Below are 17,750 nucleotides of genomic sequence, written 5' to 3'. Positions count from 1 at the left end.
GGTGAAATTGCAAGCAAAGGTGGCAAAATTGTCAGGAGCACATTTCTGCTCACAAACCAAGCCCCAGTCCTCTCTGTTACTTGTTTGCTTGAGAAAGCATTAGTATTTTTGCTCTTTCATTCCCCACACCAAATAATTCGAACACTGGAACCTTCTTTAATGCCGGATCCTGTGGTGATTTGATGATGCCTTTCCTCAATCAGAGCGAAACAGCAGAATCCAGCAGGGCTCTACAAGCTGGGTTTCTATTGGCTGTTTCTAGGCAACCAGGAGACATAAAGAGGTTACAGGATGTCCTTGCTAGTTTCCATTTTACTGGCAGATGTAACCACGTTTGAACTCTCTTTTCTGCAAAGGCAGCAGCCTGAGGGTTTGACCTGCTGTTTCCAGATGTTCCCCAAGGCTTTTGTTTTATCTGAACTCTCCATTCTGGGCTGCAGAGCTCTGGCTTTAACCAGTGACACTAATAATCCAATTACTTTTTAAATTTTAAGGAAAAGAAACTGAGCTAAAGAAAATTCCCACCACGGCTAACAAAGCAGAGGAGCCTCTCACTATTTTATCTTCCCTTTCTCTTCTCTCCAAACAGTGGAAGGGAAGGGAAGCTGCTCTGTTTCTTGGGCATGGCTTCTTAATTAAACTTCACAAGCAGATCTGCAAAGCTGTGAATCAGAGGTGCTAATTGGTAATCAGGCCTGGGATGATGTTGGCTCACCATGCCATACGAAGTGGTGAGAGGGGGAGGTAAAAGACATGGAACCGTCCTGCAAAATCACGAGAACTCTGTTGGCATACCAATATGTGCGAACAGCATGCTGGGAGCTGGCAGTTCAGGTTGGCGAGCTGCTGAGCCAAAGGTGTGCCCACTACATATCATGGAACCAGTGGGGATATGGAATGCTCAGAACCTGAGTAAGCACCAGTCAGAGGTCTTTTAAGTGGGAGAGATGACCCTAGAACCTGCCAATCATACGGGAGAAGAGGCTGATGATCAATATTACTGAATGGAAAGAACATTGCTGACAGAAAGTGGGAGTCGTGTTTTCCTGATCAGTGGCAGAGAGGAGGGGGGAGGCAAGGGTACACAGGTCCAAAACACATTTGTTAGTGCAGAAATGATAACACCATCTGCTGGAGCACCAGGGAAACTGAGGAACCATCTGGCAAGTGAGCGAGGTGATAATGCGGCTTTCATGTTAGGCATAGAAGTGTGAGGAAAAGGGGAAATAGCCAAGCAGATTATTGCTTCTTTCCTTTACTTTGAGAAGGTTCAACACAGCTAGATCAACAAAGCTGCCTGCGTTGTTAACTCTCTCTGAGTAGCAGTAGCTCTGGATTAGGGATTTATAAGAAATTTATTTTCATTTGTTTCAGCCATAATTTACCCTAATTTACATTTCTCGGAATCAAAAGTAAAGCCGAATGCAATTTGTGGTCAGATTCCATACCGATCTGAGCTTGTGATGCAACGCACAGCACAAAGAAAATGAGTTAAAATGAAAAAGGAGAATGTAAGAAAACATGCTTTAATCAATGGAGAACACATATAATTGGACAAAATGCACACAAATGATGCACACTTTGGATGGGGAGTGGAATGCATGAAAACTCACATAAATTGGCATGCTAAGAGGAAAGACAAACCTAGCAATCTAATGCATGTGTGAATTAGAATAAGCTTTTGAGATAGAATTCGGAGAACCTTGCCAGCAGGAGGGATTCGCTGGTTTCCAGATCCCTGATGTGGATACTTCCTGGCTGAGGCCGGTGGCTCCAATGTTAGTGTGTCTGCCTGGATTTTACTCCTAAGAGCTATCGTGGTGCTGAAGACTGTCCTCTTTCCCCAAAGTAGGTTCAGTACCATGGATAGTTCTTTTAAAGTACAGAATACAGCTCAATTGACTATACTGTCCCAGTGATGTGGGAGCTACTAGCTTCCACCACTCCCTGGGCAAGTGACCCTTGAGAGTGGTGCTAATGAGCATTTAAAAATCTGCCACCACACCACTGACTCCTGTTTCTGAAATATTTCCTGCATGGATTGCAATTTCTCAGATATTTCTGGGATAAGTACCTCCTTTGACATCAAAGAATAGCATCAAAGTGGAAAGGCCATTCCTGGATCAAATTGCAAAGCAGCATGGTATTTCAAGTATAGATGAGCAGTATTCCCTCTTTCATGCTTTTATTGTCCTTCTGCATTTTGGTGGAATTAAGACCATTTCTAAAATTCACATCTGCTTTGAAGGGTCCAAAGTTTGCAACAGTGTTTACTTTCTTCAGTGCATTCACACTGCTGAACCACCTGCTTCTCCAACCACCTGCCATTACCAATCTGCATTGATAAAAGCCATCCAAAACCAAACAAACACTATCTCAATAGGACTGCAGTTAGGATCGGGGCCTATTTGCAGGTCTGTGTGATGACAAACACAAAAATTACCTTGATGCAAACATGCATAATGTCATATAGTGTAGGACATTGGTCAGCCTTTGGCCCAAGCCCTTATTTGATGCAGAAAATACAGAGTTAGGACACCTCAAACAGGTGGCTGTCCAGCTTCTGTCCAGGCTCTGCCCCAGTGAAGAAAGGCTAGCACTCCTCTCGGCAAATGATTCCATCGATCTCCTTTGGTTTACTCTACGGAGGGTTTCAAAAAACAACCCACACACATTAGCAAATCGAAGATGAGCGCAAACACCCTTGATGCTCCTATTTCCAATCATGAAATCAAAAGAGGGCAGATACCCCCATGTTGTTAGATTAACCTTAAACTGATGCTTACGTATAGGTATTTTATTTGTGTAAGCCATCCTGAGGCTCTCGCAAAGGACGGCATACAAATAGCTTAAATAAATAAATAAATAAAACTTAAGGCCCAGATAGAATGCCCAGGCATTCAGACAACAGGTACACAGAATCACTCAGGTTATTCTTGCTGATTGTTCATGTTGTTTGAACATTCTATCCTATTCCCAGGCCCCTAACAGTGCACAGAAACTGAGTTTTTCTAACCCTAGCCCTAACCTAGGGCCAACCAAGCCCAACATCCAGGTAAAATAGCTCTACGTTCAGACTCCTCTTTGGGTGTTCTCATTGGTTGCTCACAAGTGCTGCCCAAACATGATTATTTCCATCCGTCTGGACATGCTCAGGAATGCCCCAACCCTAACCCTAACCTGAAGTTTAAACCAAACCCAAGCATGCTGGTATAAGTAATTTCAATACAACTAATAGGATCAAAACCAGGGTGTTCTCTTTATCTTCTCATGTTATTTGTACCATCTAGGCTATTTCCAGGGCCCTGAACGTGCACAGGAATCCAGTATTCCCAAAACTTCTGTTCATCAGATTATAATCAGGCAGGAAGTCCATCAAGCTCAAACAAGGAAGATTTTCCTTTTTCAGTACTTCTCCAACTTTCACCAACAACCCACAGTGCAATGACAGCTCACACTCACCCCATAAATGTGGTTTAGCATATTTGCTGAACCCAGTAACTGAACGACTGAGTCTGTATTGAACCCACGTTTCTGAAATCTCATACCCAAGCAGCCGTGCATGTTGCTGGCCATGTATAATTTCTGTTTAGGTCTTTGGCCTTCTGAACTTGCTTAAAGCTGCAGCAATCTGATCTTGAAGGCCCAGACGTGTAATTTAAATGGCAGGGAGATTACTGAAGGCCTGTGCCATCTGATAAATGAACCCAGCTGTGCCCTTACTAAGCAAAAGAGAAGAACATGTGGCTCAGAAATTGCACTGGGCTCCATCGCCGGCCACATGTCTTCATTAGGAGGGAGGGAGGGAGGCAAGCAAGGGAGTGGAAGGTGGGAAGAATAACACAATTCATCACCATTATGGAAATTCACTCTTAATAAAGAAATAATTTGCTCAATAGATCATTCCCGGTTCATGCAAGAGGAAGCCTGGTGTGCACTTGGTCCCGAACGCCCAGTCAATCATCTCCTGTGTTCGTGTCACTCACGAGGGCCCCTGGCAACAGCACAGTTGACTGCCTTAGTCAGTATTTGCAAGCAGCTGCATAGTCCAGGCTCCCCAGTGGCTGCTTGTCAACCTTGTCGGGCTCCCTACTCCCTCCTGCCCTCCCTGGCTCCTACCACTCCTGCCACTAGGTCACAGTTATAGGAAGAAGCAGAGAGGAGGGAAGTAAGGGTACTGAGGAAGGGCTACAGAGTCTACTTCTTTTGGTTTCGTAGCCACTGTAGAGATCAGGGGGCCTCTTCCTGTAAAAGTTCCTTCAAAGGTTGTGGGATCAGTTTCTGAGTCAAATGAAGATGCTGGGCAGAATCCACATCTGCGGTGCCAAGCCCAATGGCCCAAGATCCGGGGGGGCACCACTGAGAATCAAGACCGTTTCAAGTTCTGTGGGAAAGTTTAGTCAGCGTGCTGATGCTGGTGGGGGACTGAACCTTGTGGGTCCGAGCATATGGTGTCAGGTTAAGAAGGCAGAGCAGAGGAGAAGTGCTCCAGTGTCTGGCCCTGAAGCAGCAGGCTCCACTTAGAAGCTGAGCTCTTTCTCTTTTCGGTTTTGGAAGGCATTCAGTTTGGGGCAACCTATTATTCTTAAGCCATATTTCCCAAATGGCTATTATTCCAAGTTTACTGGTTTCTTTTGTTAGTGACATCTGCAATTCTCTTTGTACTACAAAGTTAGTCTAGCTGGTCAGCTTTAACATAAGATAGCTTTTCATTAGGAAGCCTTTGTCATGATCTCAGGGGTGAAGCATTTGAGGTCAGAGGTCCCAGTCCAGTCCTTGGACTTCCAATCTGGCCCACTGAGGTTCTCTAGATAGCAATTTTCCACCCCCCTGGCCATGCCCCATTTCCCCTGCCACCAAACATGTGGAGGATCCCTGCCTTTTGTAAAGTTGTAGAAGGCTGAACTGACTCTTCTAAGGCTTAAGTCACTGGTAGAGGATTAAGCTTAAACATGCTGGTGTTTTGGTCCCACCCACTTGTCTATGGCCCTGCTCCTTTTCTTCTCAGCTCCACCCACCACTAGAATGAAGTCCTAGAAACATTTTCTGAAGTGGATTTTGGCTTCAAGCTGAAAGAGGTTCACAGCTCTGGGTAAGGCCAATGCTAGCGATCTATCAAGCATTCTGCCATGCACCTGCTTGTCCTTCAATGCAGCATGTGTAGGAATCCAGCTAAGTGAGTCTACATTTTCTCATGGATTGTGCTCCATTGTCCTTGGACAAAGTGATGGGGGGGGGTTACAAATCACCTCATTAACAGTTGCAAGTATTGATGTGAGTACAAACAGCTCCATCCTACAAATGTTTTACACTGCAATTGCAAGACCTCCCCGAGGATGGAAATTCTAATGAATTCACTGGGCGAGTCATATGTCTGTTTAAGGTATTTGTGGGTTTTCTTGGTGCTTTCATCAAGTGCATTAAAAACTTGTTGAAGAAAACATTTACTCCGTATAGATCATTCTGAGTGAATATGGTGTAAATAGCAAGGCATTGTTTTATTGTGTTTCAATAATTAAAAAGTACAACCCTTTCCATTTAAATGGCACATGCTTAATCAAAATGGCTGCTCTACAGGGACAAATCTGAGGGAATGATTTTGACACTAAGACCTAAAGCAGAGCCAAGTGTGGCTTAATAGGCACTGTATTATGCAACAGCCCTGCTTAGTGAAAATACGTTTGGGGTACATAATAAATAATATTACTTAATGCAGATTAGCTACTTCTAAGTTTGCTTAACCACCTCAGGCTGAAATGTAATGTACATTTTCCTATGAGTAAGCCCCATTGAACTCAGCAGTACTTATTTCTGCATAGACATGTACACGATTTCACTGTTAGCCTATAATCCTAATATGCATTTATCTGGGAGAAAAGCCACATTGCACTCAATAAGACTCACTTTGAATAGAACCCCCTGACATCCCACTGTTGTTATTCTTTCATAATCATCTGGTCGGAGAGAGGTAAAGGGAGAGTCATCTGCCTTTCTGTAAAAGCCTCTGCTTGATGTGAGAATTGATCATGTTGAAATATGTTCCCAAGGGTAAGGCTGTTCTTTGGGTTAATTAACTTGGGCTACAGTTCTTAACAAATTCCTGGAGATGAATTTTAGCAGCTGATGAACTGTTTGTCTTGGGGGCAGCATACTTATGCATTGCCAAAACATAAGAAGTGCATCAAGAAAAAGAAAGGGATGCCAATTTTCATAAAACCTGCATATGCTGTTGGATATGTAGCTATGCAAATTTAGATCCAGATTTATAATTTGAATAGCAATGAAGTAATCCTACCAGACCCAGATACCAGTCTGTTCAGCCTGCACTTCAGGTGACATCAACTTTGCTGTTCTTCTTTCTTGTGTTTCTTTATCTTTCAACTGGAATTAGACAGGATGGCCCTTTATTTAGAGAATGCCTCGAAGTGAAGAAATAAGAATTCTTGAAATGTAGACCTCTGCCGTGTAAAATCTGGCCACCCTAGACTTTGACTAGACCAGACCTAAGAAACGGTGTGAGCTCCAAGTGTTTTCAGGCCCTTGGGCAAGTCACCTTCAATGGCCACCTTCCCTTGGTGAGCCTACAACCTCACCACTACTTTTACCAGCTGATCTTGCTCCTCGTCGCTTCTCTAATCATTGCTACCCAATGCTTGTTTGGTTTGCCTAGATCCAGGGATCAAGTAGACAGTGGCACTTCCTGCTCATCCGTCTAACCACCAGAACAAAAGGCTGGTGACCAGATGGGGAGTAGCAGTTACTGAGGAGCTACTCCAAGCCAGACTTGCCAGGGAGCCCCTGCAGAGGGGTGAGTCCTCAGTAGGTGCCCCACCATGCCTTTTTATTTATTATTTATTTAAAGCATTTGTATGCCACCCCATTGTGCCGCAGCACCTCTGGGTGGCTCACAACACAAGCCTTGCCTTGCTGCTGGGCCTACTGACAAATCATAGCCCCCTCTTAATTAGCTCCACAGTCTTTTTGCCAACAGTTTTCCACCATAAATAAGGGGATGTTCCTATTTTTAGTCACTCATTTGGCAAATCCCAAATATTCCTGAACCAGTAAATATATCAGAAAGCTGGCAAGGATTCCTCACTCTCCCAGCTACCTGGGCCAAATCCTGCCCAGAAAGATCCTGGTCCCAGAGCCCTGGACCAGCCACTAGATTCAACACATGCCTGGGGAAACAGACAACTTTATTAAAAGGTTAAAATGTGGGGATGAGGGCACTAAAAAGCAGAATCCAAAAAGGGGCTAAAACAGAATGGGGAAGGGAAGGGGAAAGGGGAATTGCGCAGCAGCAGCAAGACACGTTGGAGCCAGCCAAGATCCTCACTCCCAGGCCTTGCGGCTCACTCAGACTCGAAAACACAGACAGCACCTGTCCTGGCCGATGCGCAGTGACTCTGCCTGCAAACGGCACCAGGGGCACAGGATGCCACAGTGCTCCTTGGCAAGGAGAAGTGGCAGCAGAACAGAACTCCCCAAGAGAGGAGCAAAGGTTGCTCTGTTCTCCGGTCGTTATCCCCCACTGGCAGTCTAGGTCAGCTGAGGTGTGGGGTGATGGCCCCTCCCCAGTCCCTAGAGCCAGCTATTTACTCCCACTCAGGTTATTAGCCATTCAGTGTTGTTATCTCAGGGTGTCCTGGAGACCAATTCTGATAGTTCTCACCCCCTTAACACAGAAGGGAGGATGACTCTCCCAGGGCCTTGGGCGCCAGATTCCCCCTAGGCTGGACCCCAAAATTCCCAGCATTTTGGCAGTTCCTGGATCAACCCTTCCTCAGCCTCCCGGAGCCTGGGAAGGTTCATGTTACAGTAAGCCATGGAAAATTTACAATGTTAAAAAAAGATTCAAAAGTTTAGTTGATTCGTTGTTTGTTTTAATTTACAAAGCGGTGGAATAAATTTGTGTCAAATAAATTATGTCAAGATCTCATAATTATGTAAGCTGCATCAGACATGAATACTGAAGACATGTAAAGAAGTCTTCAGTATACACGCCACTGTCCAGCAAATGGAATGTAATTTGACCTGGAGTAAATACCATACCCTATTTTATACTTCTCCCCTTTAGTCATAAACATGCATTGAAAGGGGCAACAGGGAGCTCCATATTTTCCTCCCAGATTTTTATGACTGCAACACTGTGACTAAGCAACGGAGCCAGGGAGCAGGTAAGCAAGATGCAGTCATTTATCTTGGGAATAGTGCTGAAGTTTCCCACAAAGCCAAGAGGAGTGGAGAACTGAGCCGTAGTGCTTGCTGCAGGGTGCTAGGAAGCCAAGGAAACAGCCGTGTCACTGTTGCAGCGTGGAGTCAGTTCAAGTGTCTATATTTTGTGCAGAATGCTTGGGTCAGGAGACCACCGCACCCTTTGTTGTTCTCATTTATTTCTGTGTAGGAAACAGGTCGTGTGTGGTGGCCTTGAGATGTCAACCACTTTGCTAGTTTGTTCCTGGGTCAGTTTCTCCAAAAATTCCATTTCAGAAAAGACCAAAATAGAACAGGCCTTGCTGTTCATTTACAGCCACTGTGATATTTGCTCAGCTGCTGTCAGTGCCGTTCCTTTCAAGAAACTTTCTTCCAGCTGTTGCATCCTCCAAGAACCCATGGCTCCCGTTGCCCCTTCCTTGTGAAAGAGCTGTTCCTGGTGCTGGTTTTCATACTGACAGGGTGAATACAGACTTAGGTATGCTTGGAGCAGATCCATGGAAATCAGCGATATCACCAAACGGACCTTCCACAGGAACCCTCTGCAATTGTGCTCAGTAATTTTGTCGCCATTGCAAATAAGGCGGTATTTTTGCTAGTTCTACTTTATTTGCCCAAACTGGTTCTATTTTCATCAAAGTTTCTTTATAGGACTGGTATTTCCAGACTTTTAATTTAAGTCTTTGGCTCGTTTATGCATGCATTACTTGCCTATCCCACATTTCCTCCAACAGTGTTATAGTTCTTTCTGACCCCATAACTCAACCCATTTTATCCTCACAACAAACCTGCAAAGGAGTTTGGGATGAGAGATAGTAACTGCTCCAGCCTTGCTCACCGAAACATCACAGCCAAGCGGAGGTTTGCATATCGGCTTGCCACAGCATGGTGCAACCTTAACACCACACTGTGGCAAAGACGGTTGCCAACTGATTAGAAAAGTGGGCATGGCTGCTCCTGTGTCTTTTAATTGCATCTTGCCCTGATATTGGTGACATTTTCTTTTTCACAACAGTACACAGATAAGCTTTCTCAGTTGTGAATGTCATCAGATCAAGCGGCTACTGAATGCACAGGGCAAGGGGGAGCTGCGTATGTGTGGAGGGGGCAATCCTAGCCAGAAGATTAGCCGATACTTTGTGAAGAAACTTCCCCTTAGCCTGACTTTTCGATAGGCCCACACAATCATTGCTTATCCTGTAAGCTTTGTGGAAACTTGGGTTCATAAATTGTGCATTGATTAATCATTGTCTAGTCTAACTAGCATCAAATGCCAAAAAGCAACATTTTGCTCCAAGGAAGGAGACAGACAATAGTAAAATGACTCCGGGTACTGCCAAAGTTGTGAAAAGCGATCAGGAAGATGGCCCTGGACTGTATTTGCATTTATCTCTGTTGCAGTATTGGCGGCTGGAAACTGAAATCAATAATATTGATGCAATTGCCAACTAGCAGTTGATGGAGTGGACACCTCTGGAAGAAGTAATTACAAAGAACATACCAATTAGGGCTTCTTTTCACAAGGAATCACTGCCTCAAGAGCAGAGGGTTCCCACAAAATCAGATGCAGGATGGTCTCCAGGGCTTCACGCTGCAAAAGAAAAACATCGGATTCAACTTGGGGGCGGGGTGAATTCCGTGACAGGCAAGTTTTTCTGGGCATGTAAAGCCTTTTTAAAGTTTTGGCTTAGAGTTATCCAAGATGAGCTCCCCAAAGCTGAGAAATTATGAGTAGATTTAGGACCCTGCTGAAGGCTTAACCCAGGAAAAAAGCAGGAAATGAAAAGCCTGGTAATTTCCATGCACTGTGTTCAGAACGAATAACTGCAGCTTCTAATATGACCCCCAAACTTCACTGGGTAGAATTTCGGAACATGCTGCCTTATTAACTCACAGTTTACCATACAGTGTAAAGTGGCCACAAGCTTCCAACTGTACTATCATGTGCATATCTCCTCAGAAGTAAATCCCATTGACTTCAATGGGTCGTATTTCTGCAAGTGTCTATTTATTATTTATTTATTTATTTATTTATTTATTTATTTAAAGTTTTTGTATGCTGTCCCCTTGCTACATAGCCTTGAGACGACTCACAGAAATAAATAAATATAATACAATACACAAAATATAATACAATACAATTAAAACCCGGAAACACCCTGACTGCACAATAAAACCTATAAATATTAGACATTGTTAAAATATTGTTCGAATAAAAAGGTCCGTAGCAAGCGTGTAGAACCTATGGGCCAAATTCAACTCAGAGATGTGCTCGGGGATTGCATCCCACTGGGCTAGAGCCAAAGGCAACAGGGATGATGCTAATGTAGCAGCATATTTTAGCTTACAGTTCTTGCTGCCAGTAATTCAACCATAAGAGAGGTTTTTCAACCTACAAAGTGGAGAAAAATGTGTGCTAGGAAGCCAGCAAACCATCAGTGGTTGGAGAAAAGGGAGGCCAAGAGCAGTCGGCATGGCCATCAAGGGAAACTTGGATAGCTCAGCTCTGACTACGAGTAGGTCAGATATGACATGAGGCCCTGAAATTCAGCATCCTTACAGTAGGAAATGAGAACTGTGACAAATTGTCATTACTCACAGCATCCTCTTATTTATTGACCCTATACCACCAGGTAACCACTCCCACTCAATTTCTCCCTAGAGCATGCAGGTTCTTACTGACTTCTGGTATTAGACACAGAGAGTTATAGTTTAGTTTCAGGAACAACTCTCTGAGACCAAGCTTTTGCCTTTTCTGTCATTTGCTTATTTTAAGTGGATCCCAAATAGAGAATACGCACTAAGCATGCAATATTGGTATGAGCAAACGTGAAAACAATTTCAAGATATGGATCTAGAAACAAAGTCTAGGAAGAGTGAAACAGTGAGGCATCTTACTAGTTGTCCCAAACCAGCAAAGAGATTGAATTCTCCAGGGAGCACTAAATCTGATCATCGGACTGCGTTTTGTACATGTTAAGCATTTTCATATGTATTCATCTGCTTATATACATTCAGAGTTTACATAATGGAAATATCAAGACCTCACGAAATCTATTGTAAAAATCTTCTGGTCTCCAAACTGAATTCCTAGCTACAAAACCGTGGCTGTAATCCATTATCATCATCCTTCTATGAAACTGATATGTCAGAGACAAAGTGATCAATTACTTGGAAGCAGTTGTACTTAGCTTAACAGACTTGATGTGTCTCATTTCTACCATCCCTTCCCATGCTGATCACATTCCTAGTTTATAGCTGTTATTGTTCATGACCTAATGCCATTATGACCACTTTGATTTTTGATTGCCTATTTTAATGCAAGAAGCTCCATTGTCAGACATTCACCGTGCTGCAATGTGGCACAGATGTTTCCCAGAATTTTAAGTATATCAACAAGACTGTAGCTGGAAAAGCACTTTATGTTGAACCTAAGGGGCCCAGTTGCAGTGGTTTGGAACTGGAATAAAAATCATGAAATCCTAAAGCAGAATGCCTTTTCATGGAATCTCCTAATTGCTTAGCTAGATCAGGCTGAGGCATCAAAAAAGTGTTCTTGGAGGCAGTTTCAGGAATAAGTGGCAGGAGAGAGGAAAGGGCAGAGTCTTAGGAAAGATCAGGAGTTCCTTGGATGGTGGAGCTGGAAGGATGAAGCTCACAGGCAGGGATAGTTTGGGAATAGTGAAATGCACGAAATGGGGGGCTTTGAAAATGATGATGTCTGAGAAATCTGCAGGGAATTCAAATGCATCAGCATTTTGATTACCCTCCCACAGATTCTTCAGTGGAATGAGATTTCCAAATCTCATGGGTTCCACAGCTTTTGGACTATCTACTCTTTAGAATTGTAAACAAATGCAGACTGTACTTTCTGCCATTGACTGGAGTGTGCATATATCAATTTGGGAAAGATTTGCACATGTTTCTCTTTTTTCACATTTTGGGAGAAATTTGCACAAAGTCACATTGAGCAAGTGTACAGCAAGTACATAACAGTGAAAGTAGACAGAAATTCTCCTGGAAAAAAAATCCCCTGTTCTATCAATGAATAGACAACACAATGCAAAATGTCTTCACAACAGATTTAACAAAATCCGTGCAGCCCTATTGGAAGGCCAGTCCCAGGATCCTAATCCAGAGTCAGAAGTGGATAGCAAGCCAATGTAGGGATTGATTACTGTAGCATCATACAGTAATCCCAGTGAGATATGTGAGTGGTTTTAGCCGCTGAGTCTTGAATAGATGTTCAGGGTCCAAACGGAGACAATTATAGAATGCTATTCTAGCACACTTGACTCTTGGTACACTTGACAGAAACATGCTATTAGAATAAACATCAGCAGACAGAACCATAACTGAAGCTGTAAAAAATGAGCATGCAAAAAAATCCCTGATAAAATACAACTCAATAAGATTTAACAAACGTTAAGGGATTTAAAGCTAAAGCTGAAAATGTGACTAAAAGCCATAAATGAAGGTGTGAAAATTATGAATGGCAACCAGGTAAAGCTCAGCGTTTTTAATTCTCATTGATTTCAGCTGGAGTGATTAAGCATCAGCTTATCAGTTAGGTGCTTAACTGGGGCGGAATCTTAGCCTCAGCTATTAAAATGCCAGGGGAAACAGTTTGACTTGCCTGCAGAAGCTACGAAGGGTAGGCTGGTGGCAGGACTCGCTGAGGATGTTAGCCTACAGGTCCTGAGCCACCACAGAGGAGTCCCTAATAGATGGAAATTGAGGGATGTGGTTCACTGCAGCCACCAGCTTTGGCAGGGCCCTTGAGGAAAGCCTTCCCTCCCTTACTCCCTCTGACACACCTGCTGCTGCTGCTCTTCCTCCGCATTCCCGTCTGCTTGCCACACAGAGGGCAAGTAAGCCAACTGCAGCGGCAGCTCACACTGTGGTTGGATGCGTGTGCGCTTGTTTGCCCAGAACAGTGTAAAAGGAGGGCAAGCAAGCAGGTTGCAATGGGGAAGGGAAGGAGCAGGTAGAGGGAGCTTTTGTCAGTGGGCCCCTGATGGGATGTAGGCTCAGCACATGCCCAGCCATGCTAACTATCGGTGCCTCATGTTGTTCATCTGGAGAACTGGGTGGTTCTGGTAATCTTGCAGGCCTCTCCCCAGGTTCCAATCATTGGCAAAGTCGTGGAAAACGCCACGCAGCCATTGCAGCAACTTGACCCACAGAAACTCTGTAGTGTGGCCATGGCAACTCACATGGAGCTCAGGGTTTAAGGTGGCCATGTAACCTACTTTGCAAGGAATAGCCTGTGTTTGAGGGGCTGTGAGGGGACAGTCCTCCTCTTGAAAGAGGACTGTCTTCTTTCGTGAGAAACATCCATAAGGAGGAGGAGCAGAGCTTTGAGCCGTTTGCTGTCCAGCTTTGTCCAACAGCACCTGGACAGCAAACTGCAGGCCTCTTGGCCACAGTCACTATGATGCACTGCATTTCTCTTTATGTTCCAGTCACCCATTCTTAATTTGCACATGGATATTGAATACAAATCTGTGACTCTTGTACGTTTAGTGTGGTGAGGCATTTCTACTGGGGCAGAGGGCTGTACTCAGTCCACCACCTGCTCACAGATCATCAAGAGTGCTTTGGGATGTGTGAAAGTCACTCTCAGTACCCATGTACAAAGTTCTTGGGTTCATTGACTGCAGCCCTCTAAGCCAAACAACAAGAAGAGCACCTTCTCAAACAAAACTCAAAGGACATAAAGCAATCGATGATGCTAAATAATAGATAGGGCAATTAAAAATAATGATCACCTGTACAAACAGAGGTTTGGAGTCGGCCAGCTAGATTTAGCCCAACATAACCAGAGGTGTTCTGTGCAAGCAAAGCTGCCCACTGAGACAGAGCAGAGTCTAAATGGATGCTGCACTCAAAATCTGCCCTCAGAACATGGAGCACAGCAAATTGCAGGGTAAATAGTGGAGATGGGGCTCAGGGTCCCCTGAGGAATTTCACAGCTGCCTCACAACAGAGCCTCAGCCTGTCTTCCACAGCACGGCCTCAGCTGTGCCCTCTTACGGCCTGCACAGGCAGTTGTGAGTGGGTGTGTTTGCATGCACACCCTCCACTGCCAGCCCCCAGCCTGCTCCTGAATGGAAGAAGGGAATGCTGAGAAAGGATATGAACGACCCTTGAAGCTTAGTGCTTTTTCCTTCTCTCATGGCAGGTGATTCAGAACAGGCTCCCCCAACAACAAAAGTGCTCTTACACACAACCCCCTAGTGCATGACTGGGAAACCTGTGGCCCTCCCATTGTTGCCCCAGTCAGACCCATCAAGCCCAACAAGCATGGGCACTGGGAATGAATGCTGGTACTTGTGGTACAACAGTATCTAGGAGGCTTAGATTACCTACCTTGTTCCCTTAATGTTGCACCCAGCACCTGATAAACATAGGTATTCTACCTTTAAGTTTTGTTGTGAATGGGACTTTGGTTTGGATGGATCTCATTTTCCATTCTGCCAACCTGCACATATGTATTTTTACACATTGATTGACAAAGGTACCAATACTCTGTTCCCATAAGAACACCATCTTTGCCAATGACTCTCCTGGATCTTCCCACTGCTCAGAGTTTGATGCATAAAAGGAAGTGAATGTGCTAGTCATTTCCTTGACTATTCATGGCACAGTCCTTATACACTGAGAGGAACAGTGAGAGTTGTAAGACCCTTTTTTGGCCTATGCATGCAGGATTGTGCCCTTGACTGTTTTGAAGGCGGCATCATTTGGCGAAGGTTCTGTGACCGGAGGCAGGACGGTTGCGTCCCTCTAGCGCTTTGGTCTGCAGCTTCCCTCATTCCTCATCATTGGCTGGACTGGCTGGGACTGATGAGAATCTAATCTTTCTGTCGGTCTTCCTGATTTATCTACCATGTTCCCTAATGTTTCAAAAAATGTTCATAAAATGCCATACCTTCAAGCAACAATAAAAGGAGCCAATAAAACCATGCGATAATGGCATTGGCGATCAGCACTGAAACTGCAATTCTGCTGGGGGCGACAGACCACCACTGGCCACGTCATGCTTCAAGGGAAGCCTGTGTGAAGAGGCAGGTTTTTACGCATTTATGGGTGCAACCTCATGGCCACCCAACATTGTCCAGGAAGTCTTCCATTCAAAGCCCCAGCTCTGTGGTCCTGAAACTGTGAACTTGGGAGTCCAAACACTCTTACCCCACAGTCAGCCTAGAAAGAACCATATGAACTGCCTTTCTGAAGTTGGCAATCAGCCTCAAAGAGGCTTAAAGGGACTTATGGGAAGGGGAGGAGGCTGGGACCAGGCACTTAGGTCATATCCAGTTGGTTCCCGAGCCTCCTTCCTCCCACCCCATAGCTGTCTGGATGAAATGTGGGGCTCCAGGCACAGGCCGGTGGGGACTGCCATCACCGTGCCTCGCTCCTTGCTTTGGATGCACAGAAGCTTCTGTTTTCAGAGACGGCTGTGCATCAAGGTGCAGGACCTTGCCCTAAATGTCAGAATGGCATGAACCTGCCTAACGACATTCAGAGTGCTGCTATTCTAAATGCTCAGCGGCAAGTACTCCTTATGCAAACCCCTGGAGCAGGTGGCAACTTCAGGAGTGTTTCCTCTGACAGTCAGGCAGGGGCAGAAGTGGTGAAACAGACAGACCTGAAAAGAACTTAATCCTCAGTTTTTCAGGTGGTTTCTGGTGGTCCACCAGCTGCCACCAGCCTCCTGCCCCCCACCCCCATGTCTCGCACTCTTCACCTGGAAAGGAATTGACCAAGCCAGAAGAATGTCATTATACAAATTGCTTTCTGTAAGATTCTGTTTTCCACTTTCATCTGTGTTTAATGTTTAGAAAGACTCAGCCAAAGTATTTTTCATATTTTAATCACTATTTTTCACACTGTTGGTTATCAAATCCCCTTTGAAGCTTGAAACCAGAAACCTGTTTCCTTATGGAAATATGTTTCCCACCATCATGCATGCCAGTTAAATTAGCAGAAGATGCTCTTCAAATGCCCCAAGGGAGCCAGGGGAAGAGTAAATAAATAAATAATGGGGGCTCGGAAAGGTTAGAGATGTGGACAAAATTAATAATCACAGCAACGAAATTCAGCCTCGAGGGTGCAGGGAGACAGACATCAGAAAGTTGGATGAAGGGAAGAAAGCAGTGCATATGATTTTCAGAGAGGGGAGACATCTGAAAGAAAAAAAAATCCTTAAGAAATCAGGATGGTTGTTGATGTGACATTGGTTGGTAAATCTAAATCGGCCTGTTGCAAGGCCTAAAGACCTGGACTAAGCCAGGGGAGGAGCTCAGAGATTAGAGCCGCACAATCTGGTTGTATCAATCAATGCCCATTAACAACCTTGCTGCCCTACATCAGACAGCAGAATAATGTTTAGACAAACTTATTTCCCTGTATCTAGGTATCTAGCAGGGATGGCCAAGCTCTGGAAGATCTTGCAGGCCATAAGGAACATGAATGAGGTTATATGCAGCCCCAGTTCAGAATTAAAGAGCATTTTCTTTCTTTCGTTCGTTCGTTCGTTCGGTCTTTCGTTCTTTCGTTCTTTCGTTCTTTCTTAACCTCACCCTCAATGGGGCATGGAGTGTTGGGGAGAAAAATGGGTGGGGAGAGATTTAAGCATCTTCCTGGAGCATCTGAATCAAGACCACGTATGCATGCACAAGAGGAATAAAAGTGACCCTGTGTTGCTATGCGAAGTAGAATTAGCAGAGTGTTCAGTGTGACCCTTAGAACACAATTAAAAAACATTATTGTATTTAGTTATGTTTATTGTGTGTGTATCCTACCTCTTCTCCTTTTGTTTGGACCTTAAGGTGGTTTATATAATCCTCTCCCACTTTCTTTTGTTCTCACAGCAACCCTGTGAAGTAGGTTAGGTTGTGAATCAGGGACTATCCATGCCACCTAGTGATCTTTGTGGCCAGTGGGGGACTAGGACCTGGGTTCCCCAAATACCTGTCCAACCCCTTGTTGTGCTGATTCCCCGGGCTCTCCCCCTGACAGGGTTTGCAGACCGGGAAAAACGAGTACAAGTACTCTAAGAAGAGTTTAGAATGATACCATGAAAAACTCACATTGAAAGCAAGGTGGAGGAACTAAGGAATACTTTGGAGATCTAAGATTTCTACATGCTACTTTAAGATCGATGCCCATGCATGTTCTGTATGATAGACACATGACCGATTAAATAGATGATATATTAGACAATCTGTGCCAGAAAGGCTGACATTCTGTAACAAGGAAACACAAAACTCTGTATAAACCATCCATGATTTCCCATGCCTTTGTGGGAGGGAAATACTAGTGAGCAGAGCTGACCAGGTGCTTTGTTAGTTTCCTCTCTTGTCCTTTCCTGCTAGCCAGTCCACCTTCTTTTTGCCCCCGGTCACCTTGGGAAAGTTGTCTAGCTGGCAGCAGAAGCATAGAAACAGTTGCCAAAGTTTATTATGACTAGTGAGAGATGCATTTGTCTCCAGTTCTGCAGCCATATGAATAAGAGTCCAAGAAGCAAT

At 44.5% G+C, this 17,750-nt stretch overlaps 1 protein-coding gene across 1 annotated transcript in view; it reads left to right on the top strand.

Moving 5' to 3' along the window:
* Window positions 1–17,750, top strand: part of KIRREL3 (kirre like nephrin family adhesion molecule 3) — a gene marked incomplete at its 5' end in the record, with an annotated part of 170,871 nt that overhangs the window by 68,996 nt on the left and 84,125 nt on the right. The window lies entirely within an intron of this gene.

This window comes from Varanus komodoensis, unplaced genomic scaffold, assembly GCF_004798865.1.
Source record: "Varanus komodoensis strain SLA01 unplaced genomic scaffold, ASM479886v1 scaffold30, whole genome shotgun sequence".
NCBI classification, from domain to species: domain Eukaryota; kingdom Metazoa; phylum Chordata; class Lepidosauria; order Squamata; family Varanidae; genus Varanus; species Varanus komodoensis.
Note: the sequence above shows the minus strand (reverse complement) of the source record. Positions and strands in the feature narration are given on the sequence as shown.